The sequence below is a fragment of the Dipodomys merriami genome, unplaced genomic scaffold, assembly GCF_024711535.1.
Source record: "Dipodomys merriami isolate MVZ:Mamm:240054 unplaced genomic scaffold, mDipMer1.0.p SCAF_635, whole genome shotgun sequence".
Lineage (NCBI taxonomy): Eukaryota > Metazoa > Chordata > Mammalia > Rodentia > Heteromyidae > Dipodomys > Dipodomys merriami.
This window is the reverse complement of record NW_027206219.1, coordinates 107,912-134,530: the sequence shown is the minus strand read 5'-3', so window position 1 is coordinate 134,530 and position 26,619 is coordinate 107,912. Positions and strand designations below refer to the sequence as shown.

General features: G+C 41.8%; 1 protein-coding gene across 15 annotated transcripts in view; it reads left to right on the top strand.

The window, feature by feature from the left end:
- Positions 1-26,619, top strand: part of LOC138815294 (protein FAM114A2-like) — a 214,093-nt gene that overhangs the window by 171,713 nt on the left and 15,761 nt on the right. For all 15 annotated transcript variants that reach the window (XM_070004623.1, XM_070004622.1, XM_070004618.1 and 12 more), the window contains 5 exons: positions 3,063-3,162; positions 4,292-4,399; positions 5,372-5,491; positions 8,481-8,781; positions 8,889-9,334. The gene's annotated coding sequence lies outside the window, so the exon portion shown is untranslated. The remainder of the gene's footprint in view (positions 1-3,062; positions 3,163-4,291; positions 4,400-5,371; positions 5,492-8,480; positions 8,782-8,888; positions 9,335-26,619) is intronic.

Here is a 26,619-nt window from a genome sequence, read left to right as displayed (position 1 = left end):
TGTTGTGCAATTGCAAGGACTGCATACAAGCCTTCTCCCAGAGGGCGCCTTCTCTAGGGATGACTCAGCCTGTCCATTGATTCGTTTTTCACAAGGACGGGAAAAGGCGAATCGAACCCGTGTGCAATCAAACATGCTCTCCTCGAGGGCAAAACTCATGCCTCTCGACTGCAGTACTTTGGCTTTGCAATCTGTGTTCATTGTTTTAGGGTGGCAAGCCACGCTTAGGGGGACTGACCTGCTCCAATGACTGTAAAGGCTTGGATAATCATGGCTGCACTGCGACGCTGAGAACCTCTAATTTGGCAAATGCACCACAGACATACCAAGGAGGCTAACACCAGAAAGCCTATCAGGGCTCCCAAACCCGCCCCCTCCTTGAGATGAATCATAGCAGCGGAGATCCATGAAGATAACCCCTCCGCCAATCCGGCATCCACTCGGGTCGAGTTCACCATGACGATGGCAACCCTGAGCTGTTCCATCAGGCTGTCGAACTCCCCAGTTCAATTACCTAAAAGATAACTAGACAACTGTTTAGACAAATTTGCAGCGTTTTTTGAATAGGTTTTTTCCTGGGCCTGAACTCTGGGCCTGGGCGCTGTCCCTTAGCTCTTCAGCTCAAGGCTAGCACTCTTACCACTTGAGCTACAGCGCCACTTCCGGCTTTTTTCTCTTCTTGCTTATGTGGTGCTGAGGAATCGAACCCAGGGCCTCAGGCATGCAAGGCAAACGCTCTACCACTGAGCCACCTTCCCAGCCCCATTCTTCTGGGTTAATTGCACCACAGCAGCAGCTAATCCAGCATTAGTTAGTGGTCCGCCCAGCTCTCTGCAAACTAGTCCCCTATTCTTATATGGGGTTATGGCGGCTCTGCATTCCTTAGTACACTGCTCGTAAACAAGCTGTTTAATTAATGGCATGGCTGCGTCTGGGTCACCAAAAATTCTGCCAGCGGCCTCGACCATACGAGCAACAAAGTCCGAAAACGGCTCCATAGAGCCCTGCAGGATTTTGGTGAGATTGCCACTCACTTCGCCTTTATTTGGTAAGGCCTTCCATGCCTTTATGCCAATTTTATTGATTTGTTCATAAACTTGAACCGGGTAGCCTATCTGCTGATTGGCGAATCTCCCCTGTCCAAGCAGCATATCTCTGTCCCAAGCTGGGTTCCCCGCAGCCTGATTGGCTGCAGCCTCTTCACTAGCAAATTCAATCAAAAAGGCCTTCCAATCTAAATACTGACCTGGGCTCAACCAAGCTCGTGCGAGCCCACTCCAATCACCGGGTGTCATGCAGTGTCTGTTTAGGGCCTCCACCTGGGCTACAGTAAAGGAGGCTGTGATTCCGTATGTCCGCACAGACTCAGCTAAAGATTTTATAACCTTAAAATCTAAGGGTTCATGATACCGCTGTCCCTGTGGATCCTGAAATATTGGACAGGCTAGATGTAACTCGGTTCTGACCGCTTTCCACATGCCTGGGCTGAAAGAACAGCCGGGGCTGCCACTTCCAGGGTCCTCCGCATAGAGCGGAGGGGCCGAAGGTGTGGGACGGTGCACGGAAGGCATGCATTCGTCTTTATCTGGGTCCTCTCTCTCCTTCCCTTTCCTCCTCTTTCTTATCTTTGTTTTTTCTATTTGTTCTATGAGTGATTGTAGTTCCTCTGAGTCTGTAGACTCAGAGGTCTCTAGTTCGGCAAAATCAGGGTATGACCCCCCCCTGCTCTCCTCCTTTTTGCTGTCTGCCCTTTCTGATCTTTCTTCCTGCAGCATTTCTAAGGCGGCCTGACCATTCTCTACCGCCTCACTGCAACGCTGGTCCTCGAGACAGCCTCTTATCAGTTTCCATATTGGTCTCACTCCGCTCTTAAGCATTCCTTGTTCAGAGGCAAAATCTAGGTCCCTCACTAGTTTCTCCCAAGAGGCCACCGTGAGGCTTCCAGAGACAGCGAACCATGGGGCAACGGTGTCACATTCATTCAAAAATCTCTCTAAAGTACTCTTTTTTATTTTTAACTTTTTTGAGTGCAGTAGCTCATTGAGAGCCAAAAAAATTGGGTGCGAAAAAGAAGCGCCCATGTTTTAAACATTTGAAGCTGGTAAACAAACTTTTACTTTCACTTTTGGCTACTCTATTGACTAGCCCCGGGTTCTCACTCTCTCTTTATCTACCGAGAAGAGCAAAAATCCCCCCCCCCGCTCTTGTGGCGGATTCCCCTTTTACCTGGGGACTTACCCCCGCTTTTGTCGCGGATTCCCCTTTTACCTGGGGACTTACCGGTGCACCACCCTGACCACAGAGAGTTCTGAGTCCTCATTGGGGTTATGGCTGAGTCCCCGTACGGGCCACCACGTGTCGCTACTGCCTCGACCAGCAAGGAAGACGCGACACCGGACTCTTCTCTCTGCAGTTTATTCAGGACCTTTTTGTAATCTTCTGACCCCAACCCCGGGGAGAATTCCCCACAGCCTTAAGTACCCGCTGGGTAGCCAACCCTGATACGCCACGTGGGAACCGCCAATAGGTTCAGGTGCGCGGAAGCAAGCCAGATTCTTTGCCTTAGCCATATCAGGAGTTGTTTACCACAGAGAGCACTCGCCATCGGGAAGGCGGAGGGCGGAAGCTGGCACCATCTTCCAGGTGCGGCCTCTCCCAGCTCTCTACACTCCTCCTCCTACAGGGAGAGCATACCCAAAGCCCTTTTCTTTCCCTTTTGGACTAACATCTTGCAGGTCCTTCTCTGAAGGCCCAGGTGACAGTGCCATTCCAGATGCCCTAGTTTCTAGGCAAATAGGACCACTCTCCCTTTGTGGTAACTGAATATTTGTGTGGGGTTGAGTGAGTATATCATTGTGCTTGTGTATACACCAGTTTGTGGAACACAAGGACCTGTGGCAAGATTTTCCCACTTGGGTGCTGATGCCAGCCCAAGGAAAAAAAGGCTTAGAGAGTAGGTCTTTCATGTCTCCCTTGCAGAGTATGGCCTGTGCTGCTTGGGATTATGGGGCTGGAGTTTGGCATGGTGCTGCACTTTCTAACCAGGGCTTATCCTGTTACAGGGAAGCCATACAAGGCGGCCAGTTTTTCTTCATTTTGGGACCTCTGGCTTCTTGGTATGAGTCAGCCCAGGTGCAGCTATATGTGCGTATGTCCTTCTCAGTAAGTGGTTCCACTCCCGGTTGGAACTGTGGGAATCCAGTTGTGATATGGGTTATGCATGTGTGTATACACATTCACAGGAGGGCACAAATGTGGTGCCAGAGTGGCCTTTTTGTGCAATATATTGGATCCAGAAGAAGGGAAGCCATAGCTTGTCCTTTTTCCTTAGCTGGCTAATTTCAGTGTAGCCTTGGGAGGCCTTCAATTCAAAGTAAGTGATTCCATTCCCTCCTCTGTCCTGTGAAAATGAAATCATGGGTCAGGGATTTTGTGCATGTGTATACACATGTTCCCATGAAAGCACTTAACTTATTTTTAAATTAGATAGGTCCTAGGTGTTTTTGGACCCAAGAGAAAAAGGCTGGGGTTGGAGACTGTAAAACATCCCTTTCACAGGCCTGTGGAGACCGGCTTATACGCCTGGAACTTGAGGTGCTGCCCACCTTCCTAAATAGTGCTTACTACTGCTAAAGAGAGGTCGTGCCTGGTAGCTTGTTCTTCACCATGTGGACTACTGTCTTGCTGGTCCCTTCTGATAGGCCTATGCGCCAGTACACACTTTCATAAGAGGGCACATACATGATGCCAGATAGGCCTGATTGTGGGCATATTGGGCCAGGCCCTGTGTCCATACCCCTGTAATGCCTTTGTAGCTTGGGGTTATTAACTTGGATCTGGGTATGTTGCTACCTCCCTAACTAGTCGTTTACCTTGTACAGTGACTTCATAGTGAGGACCTCTTCTTGATCATGTAAAGGAACTCTTTATTCATGATTTGTCAGCCTCAGAGACAGTGCCATCTGAGATATATCCATTTTCATGTAAAGATTGCTCCCACCCTGCCATTCTATGGGAACCCATTCATGGAATGTGGACACATGATTGTGCCTATGTGGTGCCAGTTGGACTAAGGGTGGGCTCTAGAGGGCAGAAGAGATGGCACATTGGAGCTCGGAGTATGTCCACCACCCTTCCCAACTATAGCCTATATACTGGGATTATGAGTCCTGAGCAGGGGATACTGTTGCTCACCCCATCCAGTGCTTCCCCTTCCACAAAGAGGTCATGGCCATTAGCCTGTTTTTCTTAATCTTGCAAACCTCTAGCTTCATGATTTGTGTTGTCCTAGATGCAGGTACCATTTGCAGATGACCCCAATTCAAAGGAAGCTGTTCCTCTCCTGCCCTTGCCCTGTGGGAACTGAATTGCAAAACAAAAAAGAAAACATTACGAACTAGTAAGTAGTGGGGTACTTGAAGTTATTTCACAAATGAGGGTCCTTATTAAGGCTTCTTACCCCCTTTTTTCTTCCTTGAAAAATTTTCCAGTGTACTAAAAATCATCACAAATACTTATGACAGTGCATATTAAATGTGATGTCCTTCATATTATGTATGAACATTTTCTTCATGAATTTTAGTCAGTGGTGTTTGATAACTTTTACTCCTCTATATGCAGTTTGCATAATGATAAAGTTTGTATCCATATCCACATATATTCTTATATAATCCTTCTCCAATCATTTGGTATTGTCCAGTATATTTTTAACTTTTCCCTAGTCTGACAAGTGTGGTATCTCTTTATTGTTCCTGACAGAATATTTTTCATAAATCTTGCCACATCACATATGCCTTTTCTTGTGAATTGCATGCTCAGATATTTTATTCAATATCATGTATCCTATCTGTCATCTTCTTGATTGAAATGTTCCTTTGTTGAATACATACTATTTAAATGTCTTCAGTCTTAAGAGAGGATGTTTATATTTTTTTTTGATGTTACTTACTCAACCAAAGGTGTTGCTGTAATGTAAACTTATTGATATTTTCCTACCTTTGTATTCATTTCCTTGGGGAAAATCTCCATTCTTAAAATGCACTCTTATTTCATTCTTAAAGCTTTTAAGTGTTGCTTTCTACCTTTGTTTTTAGGAATTGTTTGCTACGGCTTTAAGTTAAGGTCTATTTTGTATCTTATTCCATATAAATAGCTAGCTCATCCAAATAGCTATTTATTGAATAGTCTAATGTCAAATCTCAGGATTCTACATAGGCTTGTTCTCAGTTCTCTACCCTATGTAATACTTTTTCTTCAGCTGTAATACCAGATTGTCTTGATTACTAGGCTTTAGTGTAACAAATCCTCATTTTGAGTTATGGTGTGTCCCCAAAATTGTTCTTTCATATTCTTTGTGTCTTTTGATCTTTAGAAATCCTTCCTCTCCTCTGTTAGTGGGGACCAAACACCGAGTCTCTTGCATTTAAGGCAAGCACTCTACCACTCAGCAACTCACCTCATAACTTTGAGGAACAACAGTCACTGGGTCCAGGTGAGGTTTGGGGAAGTTTCCCTCTATCAGTAGGAACTCTTGACTTAGGGTCCTTGGTCACAGAATAAACATTTGCAGAGTAGTCACCATGGTAAGAAAACTTGGCAATACTTTATTGAGTTAGCAAGCAAACAAACAGATAAGCAGATAAACAGAAAGACAGAGGCACACTCAGAGTGTGAGTGCTCTTAACGGTAGACGCAAAGAGCTCTTTGACATCAGGGGCATTTATATAATAAAAGCAAGTCCTGTCATAAAGCGATATATATAGGTGTTTATCTTTGCTCTTAATCACTCTGGGGTTACACCATCTGAGTTCTTGGTTATTTGGTGATACAGTCTTTAGTGTATTTCTTTTTTTCGGGGGGAGGGTCCAGTCATGGGGCCTGAACTTTGGGCCTGGGCGCGGTCCCTCAGCTCTTCAGCTCAAGGCTAGTGTTCTACCACTTGAGCCCCAGCGCCACTTCTGGCTTTTTTCTTTTTTCTTATGTGGTGTTGAGTAATCGAACCCATGGCCTCATGCATGCAAGGCAAGCACTCTAACACTGAGCCACCTTCGCGGCCCCTTTAGTGTATTTCTTACAGGAAAGAATGCGTATATTTTTGCCATAGAACAGATGCTTATCCTTAAGATGATGAACGCACCCTGAGTTAGAAGCAAAGAAGATAGTGCATGTATGTTTCTAAATGTATTGTTTCTATCAGAGTTCCTAGATGTCATTTTCCAGGTCTCATTTTTCCTAAGCTATCCAGCCTGAAACTATAAAAAGTCCTGATAAGACTTCTCAGAAAATTGCATTCAATTTATAGATTGATTTGATAGAAAACAATACATTCTTTAGATATTGAGTATTCCCATGAATGATTTTTTTTTTTGGGTCCGGTCATGGGGCCTGAACTCTGGGCCTGGGCACTGTCCCTCAGCTCTTCAGCTCAAGGCTAGTGCTCTGCCACTTGAGCCACAGAGCTACTTCTGGCTTTTTTCTTTTTGCTTATGTGGTGCTGGGCAATCGAACCCAGGGCCTCAAGCATGCAAGACAAGTGCTCTACCACTGAGCCACCTTCTCAGCCCCCCATGCATGATTTTGACATAGCTGTATTTAGCTGTTTTTCAGTTATTTTTAATAATTAATGTTTGTTACATAGTATTATATATCTTTTGTAGGATATGCTTCTTGGTGTGTTTTTGTTCGTTTGGTTTGGTTTGAACAACATGGGGAATTGAACTGGTGTGTGGGAGGAAAGCATTCTACCACCTAAGCCACAATATAGCCATGTTAGTAACTATTGAAGCTACTTAAAATAATCATCCATCTTATAATTTGTTATTTTTACCTTTTTTTCATCCTGGGGTACTTGGTATAGGAGTCTGGTTTTTGTGTGTGTGTGTGTGTGTGTGTGTGTGTGTGTGTGTGTGTATGCACATGCATGCATATAAGTGTATATGTGCCAATACTGGGGCTTGAATCCTCTTAACTTTTTCCAGCCAAGGTTAGCATTTACCATTTGAGCATGTATGCACCTTCAGTGTGGCTTTTCTGGTTAAATCCTACTCAGGAGGCTACAAATGGCAGTTCAAAGCCAGCCTGGGCAGAAAAGTCCAGTAGTCCTATGAACTACTTTGAAAAACTACTATGAAAAACCTGGAAGTGGTACTATGGCTCAAAAATAGTGCTCAAGCTTTGAATTGAAGCCCTCAATCCTTAGGGCCAGCACATACAAAAATTAATGAACTTTGAATTGTCTAACCATGATGTATTTACACCATGATCTACAGATCTCAGCCTCTCAAGTAGGTAGCATTGTAGGTGTGATCCTGTAGTAATAATAAGTCATTTATTATTGTTACTAATGGATATATTTTAAAGACATAAGTGTATGCTAGTGGCTCAAGTCTATAATCCTAGCCAGTCAAGAGGCTGAAGTTTAAGAATCTTTGTTCAAAGCTGACCCAAGGGAGAAAAATCTATGTGGCTTATCTCCAATTAACAATCAAAAAGTTGGAAACACAGCTGTAGCTTTAGTGGCATAGTAGTAACCTTAAGCAAAAATGCTTAGGGACAGTGCCCAGACCCCGAGTTCAAGTCCCAGAATCAGCCCCCAAAATTAAAATAAATAGAACACAAAATAACTCCAGGTATGGCTAGTGATAGTATGCCTAGTTTGCATGAAATTCTGAATTTGATTGCCACCAGCAAGAAAAATACACAAACCAAGAAAAAATGTTTCCAAAGCCAGAGGGAATTTTTTACTGATCCTTACTAACAGACAATTTTTTTCTTACACAATTTCATTTAGAACGTTAGCCCAAGGCAGGTGCTAGTGGCTTGGCTCATCCCTGTAATATTAACTACTCAGGAACTTGAGAATTGAGGATAGTGGTTCTTGAGACTTTTCAATAAGCTACTCAAAAATAAGTGGAAGTGACCCTATGGCTCAAGTGATAGAGAGCTAGCCTTGAGCTCAAAGAAGCACAGGTACAGGGGCCAGGCCCAAAGTTCAAGCTTCATGGACAACAAAAATAAAAATAAAAAGCCAAACAATAACTCCAGTAGAAGAGAAATGATTATGCAATGACTACTTTAGCAAGAATGCATTTCTCAGTTTAGAATGAGGTTTCACTTTGTATAACGTTATAAATATAAGATAATTAAATTTCAAGTAATTATTTAACTTCACTATCCACTAAGTTGGAGTGTTGATCTATATGTTAAATAACAGTGAGTTATAGAAACATGAAAGACGTACTTGAGGCAATGATAAGGGGAGTTGAAGAAATCAATGTTGTTTTGAGAGCAACTCAGGTTGAAGCTGACCACCTAGGTAGGTCTTCAGGAGACTAAGGCTGTTTCTCATTTCTAAGATCCCTCTCCTTGGCTGGGCCCCTCCCATTGAGTTTAATCAAAGATTAGGTTAGGTGTGGGGAAAAGCAGCAGCTTGTATTGAAGGTTTTAAAAAAATAAACCCTCTTTTTTGTGTTTAAATGTAGGAACTAGAGAAGTCGTTGGTTCACAGGACTCTGCATTTGAAAGAACTTCCAACTATGAAGGCCAACCTGAGCCACATATTCCAGAGAAGGACATGATGTTGGCACAGGAACAGATAGAATATTTGCAGAAGAATTTTATGTGGTGCTTAATTTATTAAGCCTTTCTTGTTTATGTTTGATGTAACCTGCTAGTAATAGATGTGAAATGAGTAAAGGATCTGTTGGCCACCTAAATTTGTTACTTCAGCAAAAGTATATCTGATCATGCTAAACCTTAGGTTTCTAAGAGGAAGAAAAAGATGTAAGTCCTTCAAGATGCTAACAAAACTGAATTCACAATCCATTAATTGGAGGGAAGGGCACTTTTTGTTGGCAATTTTAAATATCCAATTGCATTTTTCCATGCAGGTGACTATCAGCAAAGAGGAGATTGAAGGGGGCTCAGAAGGTGGCTCAGTGGTATAGTACTTGCTTCAGATGCATGAGTCCCAGGGTTCAATTCCTCACAGACATATAAACAGAAAAAGCCAAAAACTGGCACTGTGGCTCAAGTGGTAGAGCGCTAGCCTTGAACTGAAGAATTGAAGGACAGTACCCAGGGTCAGAGTTCAAGCCCCACAACCGACAAAAAGAAAACTAAAAGAGGAGATTGAAGACACTCAGTTCATGGATCCTGTTGAATGAAGACTATAAGGAGCTGTGTGGATAGCTGGTGCTGATGGAAAACAGTTCTACAGACAGCAGACAGCAGTATCATTGAAGAAAGGGTTGAGAAGTTTCAGAAGGTGAACCAGCAGTATGAAGGCAGGTGTAGTTACGACATCCTTCTCAATGCTGAGAATCTCATGCTATAGGTATGTTTTGTACAAGAGTTGAAGAGACTTTCGAACTACTTTTCATCTTTCTGAGGGAAAAGAGAAGATTGCTGAGAGATGAGAGGGGTGAGCCACTCATGGCTAAGCATATATTGAGAACAGGTGTTTTTCTGGGTTGGCAAGTCTGATAAGAGGAGGGGCTTATGTCTCTTGAAGTATCTTGGTGTCTCAGACCAGTGAAGGAGTCTAGTTATTATTGCCCAAGGGCAGAAGTCATCCCGAGTAAAGTTGGTAATTTCATGTGGTCACTAGGCCTCAGATGTAATGTAGCTTAGTAATATAACAGGAGTGATGTTCTTTGAGTTATTTGAAACTGAGTTATATTCTCTTGGGACTCCCAAGTAAATTAGAATAGAAGCTACCCATGAGAGACATGAGAGAGACTGTTGCATTAAAAAGTAAGAACTAGATTTTGAATTTGATTATTGAGCTTTTCTTGACTTTCTAGACTTTCCTTTTGAAATTGCATTAACTCATTTGTACAATGAGAATTTTTCAATTACAAAAATCTTTAAAGAGCACCCTTATGTTTGTGGCTAAGGAAGAAATGGTTCTTTCCATTTTTTTTTTTTAGTCATGCAACTTGAACTCTGGGCCTGGGCATAGTCGCTGAGCAATTCAGCTCAAGAGTAGAACTGTACCACTTGAGACACAGTGCTACTTCCTGCTTTTTCTATTTATGTTGAGAATGGAAGCCAGAGCCTCAAAAATAATTTATCCTGTAATTGTTTCATTTTTGGTTATTATTAATGTTTTTTCATTGTGAAAATTCCATACAGAGGGGTTACAATTACATGAGCAAGGTAATGAATACATTTCTTATCAAGCATTGTTACCTCCTCCTTTGTATCCCCTTACCATCTCTGCCCTCCCATTTCCCTTTCCCCCATCCCAACCCCCTCACCAATATTGTAAAGTTCATTTTTCAACATAAGGTCTTGTACATCTCATTGTTGCAATGGGTCCACTTGTATCCCTATTTAAATAATTTCTTTTTTCCCTTCCAAACCCCAAATTATAACAACAAAACATATAGTGAAAAGAGGGGTTATAACAAGAGGGAGGGACATACAAAGCAACAAAGAAATCATCTTATAAATATGTTAGAAACAATCGCAAGAAAGAAAAATTATTTCACTAGTTCTCTAGGTGTTGCTTTCGCTTAACATCAACTTTTTTGAACTTTTCCGCTTGACTCATACATATACTAGATATTGCAAATAAGGGAAACCATGGGACCTATGTTTCTTTGGGCCTGGCTTACTTCACTGAATATAATTTTTTCCAAGTTTTTCCATTTCCTAACAAATGGGGCAATGTCATTCTTTCTGATGGAGGCATAGAATTCCATTGTGAACATATACCACATTTTCTTGATCCATTCATCTACTGAGGGGCATCTGGGTTGGTTCCATATCTTAGCTATGGTAAATAATGCTGCAATAAACATAGTTGTGCTGGTAGCTTTAGTGTGGTCTTGTTTGTAAACATTTGTGTAAATGCCCAAAAGTGGGATTGCTGGGTCATAGGGGAGATCTATGTGAAGTCTTTTGAGGAACCTCCATACTGCTTTCCAAAGTGGTTGAACAAGTTTACATTCCCACCAACAATGAAGTAAGGTTCCTTTCTGTCCACATCCCCTCCAGCATCTGTTGTTGTTAGAGTTCTTGATTTTTGCCGTTCTAACTGGGGTGAGGTGATATCTCAATGTTGTTTGAATTTGCATTTCTTTTATGGCTAGGGATGTTGAACATTTCTTCATGTGTCTTTTGGCCATCCTTCCTTCTTCTTCAGAGAAGTTTCTCTTTAAGTCTTTCGCCCACTTATTTATTGAGCAGTTGTTTCTTTGAGGATTTGTTGTTGGGGGTTTAATTTTTTGAGTTCCAAGTATATTTTAGATATGAGACCCTTGTCCGTTGTATGGCTAGTAAAGATCTTCTCCCAATCGGTGGGCTTTCTATTGATCTTGCTAGCTATGTCATTTGCCCTGCAGAAGCTCTGCAACTTTATGCAATCCCATTTGTCCAACCTTTCTTTGATTTGTTGTGTTTCCGGGTCTCTATTCAAAAAATTTCGGCCTTCTGTGGGGTCAGAAAATACATACAAAAAATATTCTCAAACCACAATGAGAGCTTTGTTTGTAAAATGGGAAATCCATCCATAATAAATGAGCAATATGGACTGCCATCCAGGCCTGTTCATGAATTTGGGTGTACAAAGAGGATCTTCGTTTAACAGTATCTGTGTGATGATGTATTTGTTCTTGCTAGAATGCTGTTTAACTGGTAGAAGTCCTATGTTTTCACTAGGGATATTAATAATCATTAAATAAGGCTATGTAAATAATTATTGTTTTTATCTGTTTATCTCTACTGTCTTTCCCATCAAATACCGTAATAAGGGGATTATTTATATAGTGCTAACAAATCAGAGTCTGAAGATAGGCACATCTCTTACATATATTTGCCAAAGACAGCAAAAAGAATTTGCAGAATTAGAGAGCCTTCTGTACCTACATCATTTTCCATATACCTCATTGTATATATTGAGTAATTTAAAAGCTGCCTTTAGTAGTACTGTGAATACTCAATTTTAATAAACATTAAGTTGTCTTCTTAAAAAAAAAAATTTCGGCCTGAGCCAAGGAGACCTAGGGTTTCTCCTATTCCATCCTGTAATGTTTTCAGAGTATCTGCTTTGACTTCAAGGTCTTTGATCCATTTGGAGTTGATTCTGGTGCAGGGTGATATATAAGGATCTAGCTTTAGTTTTCTACATGTAGTTAACCAATTTTGCCAGCACCATTTACTGAAGAGGCTGTCTTTCTTCCCTTCTATTGTTTTAGCTCCCTTATCGAAGATCAGATGGCTATAGATCTGTAGGTTCATTTCTGGGTTTTCAATTCTATTCCATTGGTCCTGAGGTCTGTTCTTATGCCAATACCAAGCTGTTTTGATTACTATGGCTTTATAGTAGAGTTTGAAATTTGGTATTGATATTCCTCCAGCAGTGTTCTTTCCGTTGAGGAGCGTTTTTGCTATTTAGGGTCTTTTATTGTTCTATATGAATTTTTGGATTGCCTCTGCTATTTCCTTGAAGAATGAGGTTGGAATTTTGATATGTATTGCGTTGAATTTGTAGATAGCCTTGGGAAGTATTGCCATTTTCACGATGTTAATCTTGCCAATCCAGGAGCATGGGAGGTTTTGCCATTTTTTAAGTTCTGTGTTGATTTCCTTTTTTAAGATTTTAAAGTTTTCATCATAGAGGTCTCTCACTTCTTTAGTTAAGTTAATTCCTAGGTATTTTATTTTTTGTGGGGCTATTACAAATGGAGTTGCTTTCCTAATTTCAGCCACACTTTTCTCCTTGTTGACATACAGAAAAGCCATTGATTTTGGGGGGTTAATTTTATAACCTGCTACATTGTCAAAGTTTTGAATCAGATTGAGTAATTTGGGAGTGGAGTCTATGGGATTCTTTAAATACAAGATCATGTCATCTGCAAAGAGGGAGAGTTCTATTTCTTCTTTCCCTATTTGGATCCCCTTTATGTCTGCATCTTGTCTTATTGCTGTAGCTAGGCATTCTATTACTAGATTGAAGAGAAGTGGAGAGAGTGGGCATCCTTGTCTTGTTCCTGAGTTAAGACAAAATGGCTTTAGTTTTCACCGTTAAGTATAATGCTGGCTGTAGGTTTGTCATATATAGCCTTTATTGTATTGAGGAATGTTCCATGGATTCCTAATTTTTCCAAAACCTTCATCATAAAGGGGTGTTGGATCTTGTAGAATGATTTTTCTTCATCTATTGAGATAACCATGTGGTTCTTATTCTTGCTCCTGTTGATGTGATGAATAATATTAATTGATTTGCTTATATTGAACCAGCTTTGCATCCCTGAAATGATTCCCGTTTGATCGTGGTGTATGATTTTTTGGATGAGTTGTTGAAGTCGATTGGCCAAAATTTTGTTGACATGTTTGCATCAATGTTCATCAAAGAAATGGGTCTATAGTTCTCTTTCTTTGATGAGTCCCTGCCTGGTTTTGGGATTAGGGTTATGATGGCTTCATAGAATGTGTTCGGTAGTGAACTTTCTCTTTCAATTTCATTGAAGAGTTGGAGGAGTATTGGTGTGAGCTCTGCTTTGAAGGCCTTGTAAAATTCCGCTGTAAAACCATCTGGTCCTGGACTTTTCTTAGCTGGGAGGTCTCTTATTGCTGTTTCTATTTCAATGCTTGATATGGGCCTGTTAAGATAGTTTAACTCATCTTGGTTTAGTTTTAGCATGTCAATATTTGCTAGGAAAAGGTCCATTTCTGTCAAGTTCTCAAACTTATTAGCATAAAGTTTTGAGAAGTATTTCCTTATAATGTTCTGAATCTTGGTTGTTTCCGTGGTGATGTTTCCATTCTCATCTCTGAGTTTATTAATTTGGGTGTGTTTTCTTTTTCTGATAAGATTTGCTAAGGGTCTGTCAATTTTGTTAAGTTTTTCAAAGAACCAACTCTTTGTTTTGTTGATTCTTTCTACAGTTTCTTTGGATTCTAATTCATTTAATTCTGATTTAATTTTGATTATTTCTTTCCATCTACTGGATTGGGGTTTATCTTGCTGTTCTTTTTCAAGGAGGTTTAGATGTGTCATTAAATTGTTAGTTTCAGATCTCTCCAATTTGTTGATGTAGGAGCTCAGAGCAATAAACTTGCCTCTGAGTACTCCCTTTGCTGTTTCCCAGAGGAGCTGGTAATTTGTGTGTTCATTTTTGTTGAATAGCATGAACATTTGAATTTCCTTTCTAATCTCTTCCATGACCAACTCATGATTCAGCAGTTTGTTGTTCAGCCTCCGTGTGATGCCGGACTTTCTTTGGTGGCTTTTGGTGTTGAGTTCTAATTTTATTCCATTGTGGTCAGAGAGGGTGCAAGGTATAACTTCAATGTTTCTGAATTTAGACAAGTTTGCTTTGTGGCGTAAAATGTGGTCTATTTTAGAAAACATTCCATGTGCTGCTGAGAAAAACGTGTATTCTGATGCTGTTGGGTGAAATGTTTGGTAGATGTCTGTTAAGTCTAGTTGATCTATGCAGCTGTTTAGATCTGCGGTTTCTCTGTTGAGTTTTTGCCGAGTTGATCTATCTAGTGGGGAGAGTGGTGTGTTAAAATCCCCAACAATTAATATCTTTGGATCTATATGGGATTTGAGGGAAAGTAGTGTTTCTTTGATAAATTTGGGTGCTCCATTGTTTGGCGAATAGATATTTAGAATTGTAATATCCTCCTGAAGGAGAGATCCTTTAATTAGTATGTAGCGACCTTCTTTATCTCTTCTCATGAATTTTAATTTGAAGTCTATTTTATCTGATATTAGGATTGCAACTCCCGCCTGTTTATGGGGGCCGTTTGCTTGGTAGATTTTGTTCCAGCCTTTAACATTGAAAATGTGTTTGTTTTTACGGGCAAGATGTGACTCCTGCAGGCAGCAGAAAGAAGGGTCTTGTTTTTTAATCCAACTAGACAGTCTATGTCGCTTAATTGGAGAGTTCAGTCCGTTAACATTAAGAGATAAGACTGAGAGGTATTTGGGAGTTCCTGCCATGTTATCTACCTTCTTGGGGGCTGTGAAAACTGGGTTCTTCCTATGGTTCTCGGATTCTCAGTTAGGGTGCAGTTTCTTGGCCTTTATTGAGGTCTTGTTGGTTTTCTATGTGTAGGACATCTTTAAGAATCTTTTGTAGGGCTGGTTTGGTGGAGATGTATTGTTTCAATTTTTCTTTGCCATGGAAGGTTTTTATTTGGCCTTCAGTTATGATGGAGAGTTTAGCTGGGTACAGTATTCTTGGTTGATAGTTGTTTGTTTTTAGGGCATGGCATACATCATTCCAGGCTCTTCTTGCTTTGATTGTCTCTGCTGAGAAATCTGAGGTGATTCTAATTTGTTTCCTTTTATAGGTGATTACCCTTTTCTCCTTGACAGCTTTAAGGATCTTTTCCTTGTTCTGAGTTGATCCTGTGTGGATTATAATGTGATGGTGGGATGTCCTATTCTGGTCTGGTCTATTTGGGGTTCTAAAAGCTTCTTGTATCTGAATAGGCCTATCTTTTTGTATGTTTGGGAAGTTCTCTGCTGGGATCCTGTTAAACAAATTTCCTAGACCATTAACTTCTGTTTCTACGTGCTCCTCTACACCCATTATTTAGATTAGGCCTTCTGATGGTGTCTTCCAGGTGTTGAATAGATCTATCATATTTCTTGGACTTGTCTTGGATGGTTGTATGTTCTTTCTCTATAATATCTAGGCTGTCTTCAATCCCTGAGATTCGATCTTCTGCATGGTCTAACCTGCTGTCAAGACTCTCTACTTTGTTTTTAACCTCTTTTCCTTCTAATTGGTCAGCTTTGATGGCTTCAAGTTCTTTGTCGAAGCTTTGTTTTAGGTCTTGTATGAATTTCTTTACTTCCTTAATTTGGTGTTCAGTGTTTGTTCTCAGATCACTTAGTTGATTGGTTATGGTTTCTTTGGACACCCATTTCTTCTGTTGGATTCCATTCAGCATTCCCATTGTGATCTTCCTGACTTCCTTCAGCTCTTTGTTAATGGATTCCATGAATGCCTTTAGTGATCTTTGTGTATTCTCTACCTGGTCTCTCAATTCCTGTATTACTCTTTGATTAGCTTCTTCCCGTTTGTGGAATTCCTTCAGTTCTCTTTCCTCCCATTCATGGGATTCCTGCAGTTCTCTTTGAGTGTTCTCTGCCTGCTCATGCCATTCCTCCATTTCTCTTTGAGTATTCTCAATTTGTTCACACAAATCCTGTATCAGTTTTTGAGTAGCTTCCTCACGCTTATGATATTCCTGTATAAATTTTTGGGATGCCTCCTCTCTCTCCCTTTCACGCTCATACAGAGTCGTTTGTAAGTTGTCAAACTTCTCATTTATCATGTTTGCCAGCAGTGTTTGTAGAGCTATTTGGGAACTCTCCTCTGGATTATTCATTATCTGTTCTGAGCCCTCATTATCAAGATTGGGAATTGAGGTACCCAGATTTGCCATTTTTCTTGTGTTTTTCCGGCTTACTCTGCCCATTTGAGATGAAAATAGCACCAGTTTTGTACTAGAACACTATCTTAAGGCAACCATCAACCAACGTTTGCATTTTTACAGTCAATAGTCTACAGATACAATCTAGTTCAACAGATACATCTATTCAACATCAAACAACTATATGTTAATGGGCTTCAAACCGCAGAGAAGAATTTGGAAAACCAGAAATTATTAGGGTTAGGGAGAGATGTGGGTAAAAAATAGGAATAGATTGGTGCGGGGAGGCACGGGGAGAGTTAACTATGTCCTAATCCCAATGCAGGAAATAGGTTGGGTAGGATGCAAGTAGAGAGAGAGAGAAAAAGAAGAAAGGGAAAGGGAAATGAAAAGAGACCAGAAAAAAAAAGAAACATAAAAATTAATATTATTATGGAGATCAAAAAAACATCTTTTTAGAGAGGAATGTGAGTATATTAACAGAAGGGAAGGGACATAGAGGACAAGTGAAAAACTTAAAAAAATGCTTAAAATATTATATAGGTATAAAGAGGTAGTACTGCTATTAAGTAACTTAAGTCTCAGAGGTTTTGAATTGAGTAATAAATTTGTGGATTAAGTGTGTACACAATGGGGGATAGGGTCTACTAGTTAGCTACGGGTTTATCTGAGGATGTGCAGGACAAGAGTTAAGTCACATAAAGAAGATCAAAAGAGAGGAAAAGGTGAGAGGGATAAGAAAGGGAGAAAAAAAGATCAGAAGTTCAGTAGAGCTAGACAAAAAACAAAAAGATAGTTAAGAAAGAAAAAAAAAGAGAAAGAAGACAAGAAAAGAAAGGAAAATGCACATTCACATATTCCTAAAATAAAAATTATAAGAGGAAAAAAAAGTTACTGGAAAACAATTATTTTTTCAAAAAAGGCAAAAATTAAAGATTAATAAAATTTTAAAAAAGGAAAAAAAATTTATATATATATATATATAAGGTACCAAAAAAAAAAGAAAAGAAAATAAGAAGAAGAAGAAAAAAAAAAGTTCTTTGATTTTTTTTGGGGGGGCAGGGGTGGGAAGAATCCTGTATCTCCCTTTTGTCTGTAACCAGCCTCTTGTTGGAGTCTCTGGTCAGCTTGAGGTCCTGTGGCTTGATTGGTTTCTTAAGTCAGTTTGTTCCAACAGGCAGAAAAATGCTCTGCTTTACCCAAGATTTTGAGATCCACCTCCCAGGTTAGTTTAATGGGAGGGTGATCTACTTTGAGAATCACAAAAGAGGGGGATGCAGTGGTGAGGCTAGTTTCTGGGTAGAGTTTAGGCCTTTCAACAATCAGTAGCTTTTCCCTGGGGCTATTTTGTGAAAAACTCACAGAGCCCAGCCTGGAGCCATTCTTAGGGTTTCTGTTTTTCAATTGATTGTGGAGGCTGCTAGAGGGAGGGGCAGCCTCTGGCTCTGGTTACCCAGTGAGGAAAGCCACTCCAATGGCTGGCGCCTGAGCTGGTTGACTTTTCCCTGGTTGGAGCTGAGTCTGGCAGGTTACTTCACCATTAAGTTCTTGTGACCTGCTAAATGACTCGTTTTATTCCATGGCCTGAGTTGGAGCTGGCAGATCCTCCGAACTTTGTCGGTATCCAAGATGGAGATCACTGATGCTAAGGGGGGAGGGGTGGCCTTCCCTCCTCTGCTCCCTGAGAAAGAGTGAGGACGTCGAGCTTCTACTCTCGCCAAGTCTTGGATCCTGGGTCGTCTCTGGTCTGCAAACTGCAGGATGGAGATGTCCGCTCCTTGTCGGTTCTTGCTGGTGTTTAGTAGAATCCGCTCGCCTGCTGCATCTGGCTCCTTCGTCCCGGACTCTCTGTGTGAGCGCTCAGGTATGGTCCCGGCTGTGGTCTCCGCCGCGACCCTGCCGCTGCCGCTGAGGCAGCAGCTGGCAAGCGCTCAGATGTGTCCTCTTTCCTTGGCTTCCCCTCTCTTGTCTAACTCTCTGTCCTGTGATGGCACACTTGGTGTGATTCTCTGGCTTAGGACTGTTCACTGGAACTCTAAAACTGCTTTCTATGTGAGAGCTTGTTCAGATTCCAGCTTCTCCTCCGCCATCTTCCCGGAACCCCCTCTGCCTTGATGGTTTTTGTTTTCATTTCCTTTTGTGTTGTACCTGAGGCTTGATCTAAGGAACTGAGCACTTACCTTGAGCTTTTTGCTCAAGGCTCGTGCTCTACTACTTGAGACACAGCTCCATGTCTACATTTTTGTGGTTAATTGGGGATCAGAATCTCAGAAACTTTTCTACCTACACTGGCTCTGAACTGTAGACTTCCTTATATCTCAGCTATCATTACAGGCATGAGCCCGTAGCAGTGTGCTCCTGTTTTGATGGCCACAGTCACATGAAGCCCAATGTGGAATCTTCTCACTTGAGACAGCATCACAACACAAGATTCTCAGATTAGAGATGCTCAGCCTGCATCTTACTTCTTTACCCCATTGGTTTGTCTGTAGCCCTCCATTTTGAATACCATAGTTCTGAAGAAGTCCATAAAAGCACTTCTCCTCCTTCTCAGGGAGGTATTCCTGGGGTTAAGATCTTTTTAAACTCAAGTTATTTTGTTGTTTGCTGGCTTAGCTTCCTGATGCAAACTTATGCCCCCAACCCCTACCCTTTGAAATAAGAAAGTGGGTTAGGGTAAAGTAGAGACAGGTGTTTACAATGGCTTTTGTGCTGTCATTCTGAAAGGTAGGGGAGGGAAGGTGTAAGATTTTTGGGAAGGTCACAGAACATCAGCACTGGAACCCACCAATGGGAAGTCCTCATTACCAAGCCTCTTCTCCAATCAGAGACCTCCAGGAAGGCAACCCTTTCCAGTTGTCTGGAAACTTTCTTGTCTCTGGGCAGTCACAAGGAGAAAATGTTGGTGTGAGGAAGGTGGAGCTCTACAGCTGTAGGAACCAAGTAGGCAAGTTAGTTGGAGGCATTGACTCTCATGACCCCATCTGAAGTCTTACATGCCATGAGGGTGCATATTACTGCATGTATTCCCTCTGGGGGAAATAAGAGGGACTTCCCTTTCTCCATGTCAGGGCAAAGGCCTGATGCCCAGCTGCCAGACTCTGGTGAAAGTTTGCAGGAAGTGCCATTATTCTCCCCTGTTAATTCTATAGAACAATGCTGGGAGATTCTCTTTGTGTGTCTAAGGAAGCTCACCTGTGCCTTGCTTACTCTTTGCAACCTTTGATCACTGGAGCTACTTCACTTTTGTTGACAAGGTTTAATTCTTCCTGCTTACTGACTTAAAATTACCTCTAATTGTCTGTGTTCGTAAGAAATTGTGTAAAGTTAACTTTCTGCTCTTTGTCTGAAGATCTACTTTTAGGTCTATATGCTGTAAATCAGCATGTGATATGTCAACAAACTTTGTCCATACCCACATATTGTGGTCCACTTTCTGCCTATTGATCATGCGTTCCCAGGTCTCACTGAGGAATTGGCAGCAATTTGGGTTATGTCTGTTTCCAGAACCAGACTAGCATCCCTTACTCCCTTTTTAATAAATCATGCAACGGCTTTGAAGGCAATGTGTTTGCAATAAGAATTGTTTGCAGAATGTTTGCCCTTCAAACTGATCATGCCCACACGCCCTGGCCATTGTCTATTGACCATTGACATTGGTCATTGTCCCAAATGTCCTTAATATGTTAAGTTTCCCACAGTTCCCCCTCAGTACCCAGCTAAGGAAGGTAATCCCATTACCACCATATTCTACCAATGAGATCAAACAAGCCAGGATTCAAAGCCAGGCCCTCACCACCAGCCTGCATGCCTTGCTCTAAGGGCATACACTTTGCTATTAAGAATAAACACTTGGTGTTTTCTGGTGAGCTGGGGTTCGTAGCTATACTCTTAGCTGCTCAGAAAGCTGAGATGTGAGGGATCATGGTTCAAATTCAGCCAAAGTAGTGTGATTTGTTTCCCTTTTATGTAGGTGGTTGTATTTTCCCACCTCCTGAGCAGATGTCAGGGACTGCATGAGACACCCAATTTGTGGCAGAGCAACCAGTCCCAGGACAGCACCACTGAAACAGATAGTGGGAACACCACACTTTTAGTTGTGACAGGATAGCAGTTGCTCTGTTTTTGCATTTGGCATAATTATCTTGTGTCGAGAGCAAAGGAAACATCATGATCTTGAAATATCACAAGTTAGTCTAAGCTGGTTCTGTTGAGTTGGTCTGCTGGTCCTGTAGCCATTCCCTTAAGTGTTTGGCAGGGCACCTGAAATGCTAGAATAACTGGGCTTCTGTGTGTGGAGTCCTCAGAGACTGTGGTGTATACATGGTCTCTGGTGGCCTCAACACATGGCAGCTCAAAAGTGGCAGTGACTAGACCTTCTTCAGACTCAAGCCATAATTCTGTGGCTTGCCCTCAGATGAGACAAGTGAGGCCCATCTAATTCAAGAAGAGGACCAGTGCCTGTGTGCTTGACTGGAAGCCACCAGTCAGACAGAAGCTGGGGGGTCCTTCAGAAGCTGAGGCTACTTCCAGTCACTGTTGGAGGCAGCGATTGGATGAGAAAGACACCAAGGGCCTTCAAGAAGGTTCTGAGGAATTCTATTCGTGGATTTCACATCTGTTGAACCAATAAAGTATGGGGGACAGAGCATTCCAAGGCAGAGCCCCCCTCCTGTGCTACCATAGAGCCTGGAAAATGGGGATGCTATCCTGTCACCTTGGTGCCAGTGAACAGCAGGCTCCTGTCAGATCCAACCTATGGTGCGATTTGCAACTGTTCTTCCCTAAGTGCGTTCTCTGGAGACCTCACTCTTCCGCTTGTGTGGTGGTGTCATTCAGCGAGAGTATCTCAAAGTAAGTGTCTGCACCTGCAGAGAAGTCAGGGTTATCTTGCCTTGGCTCCTGAAAGAAAGGCCTTGATATCCTTCACCATCAGGAGAGGTCCCTTTCCAGACCCCTGAGGAACTTTGGGCTGTGCAGTGGCTTCCATTGATCCATGTCCAATCCTTCCCATGTCGCTCAGACCTCAAATGGTTTCAGAGAAGGTGTCACCATATTAGGGGGTGTAGTGACTATTTGCTTATCAAGCCTGTAGAGAAGGAGATTCCAACTCAGTATGTGCACACAGGATTGTGAATCCAATGGTCACTACACTTGTCATAGTGAATTGTCTGTTTGGAGGGACTGTTTTGAGTCTTCCCTGAGCACAGTCTTTCACCAGATACAAAGCATGTATCTGTTGTTGATTTCACGGTTTTGACTGCTATTTCACAATGATTCAGTGTAGGTTCCCTCCACAAAGCCAGGAAGCTGTCACGTTGTTATGTAAGTGAATGACCAAACCAGGCTCGTGGTTTCATAGGTGAGTCTGCCAGGTATTTGGTGAGAACAATTGCAGGTTCTCAGGTGAGGTGGGTTCTATATGTCATGATGCAGGTAGGGCTTAGGAAATGGGGTACTTGACGTGCAGATTTTATTGAGAGTTGCTTAGAGATGGACTGTGAGAAAGTGAAGGGGCTCAGGGTCAGAGCAGTCACTATTGGGCAAATCATGAACATAGATGTGATGGGCATGTGTGTAGCCAGCCTACTTTGGGGTGGTTGTTAGGCATTCAAAATGCATAATACCCCTTAGCTGGCTAAGTATTTTAAAGTTAGAAGCACAGGATTTTATGTTTTGGGAGAAAATTGTAACACATGTATTGAACTTTTTAAAAACCAAATTTAGGCTCTTAATTTTGTTTTTAATAAAAATTTCATCCCAGCTGCATGGAAGGGCTAAAATCAGGAGCATTGACCTTTCAGGATAGCATGGGGAAAAAATTGAAAAGCTGAGGATGGTGGCATGCATCTGTCATCGCAGTGTGGCATGACATGCAAGTAGGAGGATAACAGAATGTCTGGTCTTGGCATAAAGCATCACACAAAGGGATGTGGCAGGGCTACAGTGGTAGAGCATTTGATTATCAAGAATGAAACACTGAGTCAGATGCCAATAATGCCAAAAGTACACAAATTAAGAGAATGAATCTAAATAAACCCCTCATGCCCACTGAATGGCCTTCCTGAAATTCAAGGCCACCATTTCCTTCATCATTAGTGATTTTTGAAACACCACATGGGAATATTGGAAGGGCTGTCTGGGTTTTCCTGCTTCCTCTGCTGAGAAACCTGTCCATATTATGTTTTTAGATTTTAAGAACTACTATGAATTCTTTTTTTTTTTTTTTTTTTTTTTTTGGTATTCAGGTAAGGGGTAGGTTTACTCAAGATGGCACCAGGCCATTTTGGCCCTCCACAAGGCAGGGAAAGGCCTGGGAAAGGCCTTGGAAAGAGTTGGGAAAGAACTGGGAAAGAGAACTGGGAAAGAGAGAGCTGGGAAAGAGAGAGAGTTGGGAAAGAGAGCATCTGGGCCTGGGTTAGGCCTTATCTGGGGTATGGGTGGAGAAAGGTGTGGCCACATCAAATTCAGATGTGACCTCAGTGAATGCAAATGTGACCTCTTCCAGGTGTTCCAGGCGCCTAGGTAATGCAGGTACTCAGTGGAGACTTTGCTCTCCATCCAGGAGCAGACCTTACATTCCAGTCTTTTAATAATCATGAAATGGGGCACGGATTCTCTCTGGCTACTTCCTGCTGACAAGGGGCATTGACATTAGGGATAAAAGTCTGAAATTTGGTCCCCTCCCAGAGAAGGCAGTGAGCAGCTGCTGTCCCTTGGTGGTGTGAATTCTTAGGTGAACTCTGGAGAGGTCTCATGATGCATTGAGGGGCTGGAAAAAAATACTAGAGAGCAAATAAATGGCAAGAGGAAGGACTTGGGGCTGAAAATGTTGGTCGAAATGTCCCTAGCTACTTATGACATCTGGCGACTAGGTAGAGGATAAGTCAAGTGACAAAGACAAGAATATAAATTCCTGTTCAGTTAATACGTAGACCGGTATAGACATTGGATGGGCAGGCTTCTTACTTCTATCGACCTCCCAACTGTGGTTAATTTTGAAAGGGCAGGCACAAAGCAGCTGTTTGACAACATCTCCTCTTACACCTATCCATGGTCCCTTGTTCCCCAGACTGGCTGAGTCTAGGTGCTCGTTGCTGGGATGGCTTGTCACAGTTGGTATTCAAGGAGGTTTGAACTCAAGGCCTGGGCACTATCCCTGAGCACTTCTGCTCAAGGCTAGTGCTCTATCACGTTGAGTTACAGTACCATTTCCAGTGTTTGGCTGGTTAGAGATAAGAGTCTTGAGCCATGCTTCCAACCTGTCTCTTTGCAGGTTAGTTGGGAGATGGAGTCTTAGGGATTTTTCAGCCCAGGCTGGCTTTGAACTGCAATCTTTGCCACAAAGGCCCTTTATTATTTCCAATAAGTCAACAAGGAGATCAAATAGAATAGAGAATAGAGCTTACCTGGTCCTTATCAAGAATTGACCAACAAATATTCTGCAATGACTAAACTTGTTAGATGTGATGAAAATTTTAGCACAGATAGGCCCAGTATTTTAAAACCACGTAGTCAGTAGTAGAATACTCAACATAAAACAAAAAAGGCAAAACTCAAAACCTGAATTTTTTTTTAATTGTGAAAATACTGTACAGAGGGGTTACAATTACATGGGCAAGATACTGAGTACATTTCCTATCCAGCATTGACAATAGTGTGTATACATCTTTGGTAACAAAGCACATCAGATGGTTGGGCCTCACTTACCAGGGCCTGAAAAAGAGCAACTTGTTAGCAAGACACCTTAGAATAGATGGATGGAGTAGTAAGCTTGGTGGAAGTTTAAGGGTCACAATGTGGCCAAGATGGCGAACTAAAGACGGTGAATTTCTGAAAGAATGCAAAGAAACCCTGAACAAATACATCAAGCCTACATTGGCTAGCCTTTGAGAGGGAACCTAGAGGAGGGGTTCCCCAGGACCCAGCCTGCATCACACTCTTCAGGGCACAAGCCAAAATGTTGTAGAAAAGAGAAGTGGAGAGATAGGGAAGGTGGACATGAATGGCAGAGAGAGAGCAAAGAGAGCCTGAAATTAAACTGACTTCGGACCATTTACCATTGAAGTAGCAAAAAGTGTGTACATCTGAGAATGACAAAAATTAGGCTCTCTGGCTTTCCAGGGAGCGCAGGAGGCATTTCAAAGGGGTTTCACAGCTCAGGCGTGACTTGCAGCACCCCAGAGCTCACCAGGCAGAAGCAGAATCCTGACTTCCCCAAGAGCCCTCTAGAGAAAAAAGGCCAAGTCCCAAAACCAAGCATCCTCGGCTTCAAAGGTGAGCGGCCTTTCAGCTAAAGACTGTAGGAGCTCTCTGGCATGGTGCCATGTCTGGACAGAGACTGAGCAACTGAGAATTGTAGAGAGTAATTTCACTCACCAGAGTAGAGAAGTGGTGTGGACGTGGATGTGAAGGCCAGTAATGGTATCGGTGTGATGTGTCCACAGCAGACAGACCAATTCGCAAAAGGCCATCAGAACTGTGGGTATTCCTCAGAGCAAAAAGGAAAAAACAAGCAAAAAAAGAAAAAAGAGGAAAAAAACAGAGAGGAATCCCACCTATCCTGACTTTAAGCCCTTTATCCGAGTCATGACACCATTTATGTTAGATTTTTAAAAAGAGGTAGCTGAGTAAGAACAGCACCACGCACTTGGTATTCAGGTAAGGGGTAGGTTTAGTCATTGTTCTGGCTGGCACCAGGCCATCTTGGCCCTCCACGCGGCTGGGAAAGGCCGGGGAAAGACCTGGGAAAGAGCTGGGAAAGAGAACTGAGAAAGATCGCTGGGAAAGAGAGCTGGAAAAGAGAGAGAGCTGGGAAAGAGAGAGCTGGGAAAGACAGAGAGTTGGGAAAGGGAGAGCTGGGAAAGAGAGAGTTGGAAAAGTACTATGAATTCTTGAATCATTTTTAGGAAGAGGGATTATGGGAAAGTTTGCAGGTATCAGGTCTTTGTTATGGTAGGGGTGAGGTTTCTACACAGCAAACATAGAGCCTCCATGATTTAAGGAGCCTTTCATTGGGTCTGGTACTCTTTAATTCTGTTGAAATACTTTCCCTTTTTCCTCTTGAAAAATAAGTTCCAAAATAGAGTTTATTTTAACTTCCATCACTAAAAGTTCTTCCTTTTACTCTATGGGCAGTTCACACATGACCAAAATATAAACCAGCTGGTTTTACTGCATCATATACCTTTGCTATGTATCAAATTTTTCATCCTAATCCTCAAATCATGTAATAATTTGCCTATTTATGACTGAATTGTAGTTCCTTTATTAATAAAAGCTAATGGGAAAGGATTGTGTATTTAGTTGATGAATAGACCTACATTTTATTTCCCTGAGATACTGTAGCAGAGTATTAAAAGGAATGTAATATATATATATATATATATATATATATATATATATATATATATATATATATATATTGGGGGGGGGTCCCATCGAGGGGCCTGAACCTGGGCCTGAGCACTGTCCCTCAGCTCTTCAGCTCAAAGCTAGTGCTCTACCACTTAAGCCACAGCGCCACTTCCAGCTTTTTTATTTTTGCTTATGGGATCCTGAGGAAATCTAACCCAGAGCCTCGGGCATGCAAGGCAAGCGCTCTACCACTGAGCCAACTTCCCAGCCTGGTATGTAATATTTTATTGATAAGTCTATCCCTTAAAATGAATATATTTTGGGGCTGGGAACATGGCTCAGTGGTAGAGCGCTTGCCTTGCATGCCTGAGGCCCTGGGTTTGATTCCTCAGCACCATATAAGCAAAAAGAAAAAATCCAGAAGTGGCGCGGTAGCTCAAGTGGTAGAGTGCTAGCCTTGAGCTGAAGAGCTGAGGGACAGCGCCTAGGCCCAGAGTTCAGGCCCCACGACGGGACCCCCCTCAAAAAAAGTAATATATTTTAGGATGTCATTATTTTAATGTGAATTATGTAAATGTTGATAATATGCTGTTGGTTATACATTTAGTTTTCAAGAGTTTCACTTAATTGCTTTTTTTGCCCACATATAGTACAAGTCTATTTGCAATTGTTTTTTAATGGCACTAATAGTATAGTTTATATAGAGAAAATAGAGTTATTTTAGGACCCTATGATTGGTTATAGTATTAATAACACAATTAATTTGAAGTATCAATATTTCTCACCAATTACTGACTCTTAATGAGGTTCCGTGTGGAGTTTTGGAGTGCAAATGAGATGGTGGATGTATAGAGTTGTAAG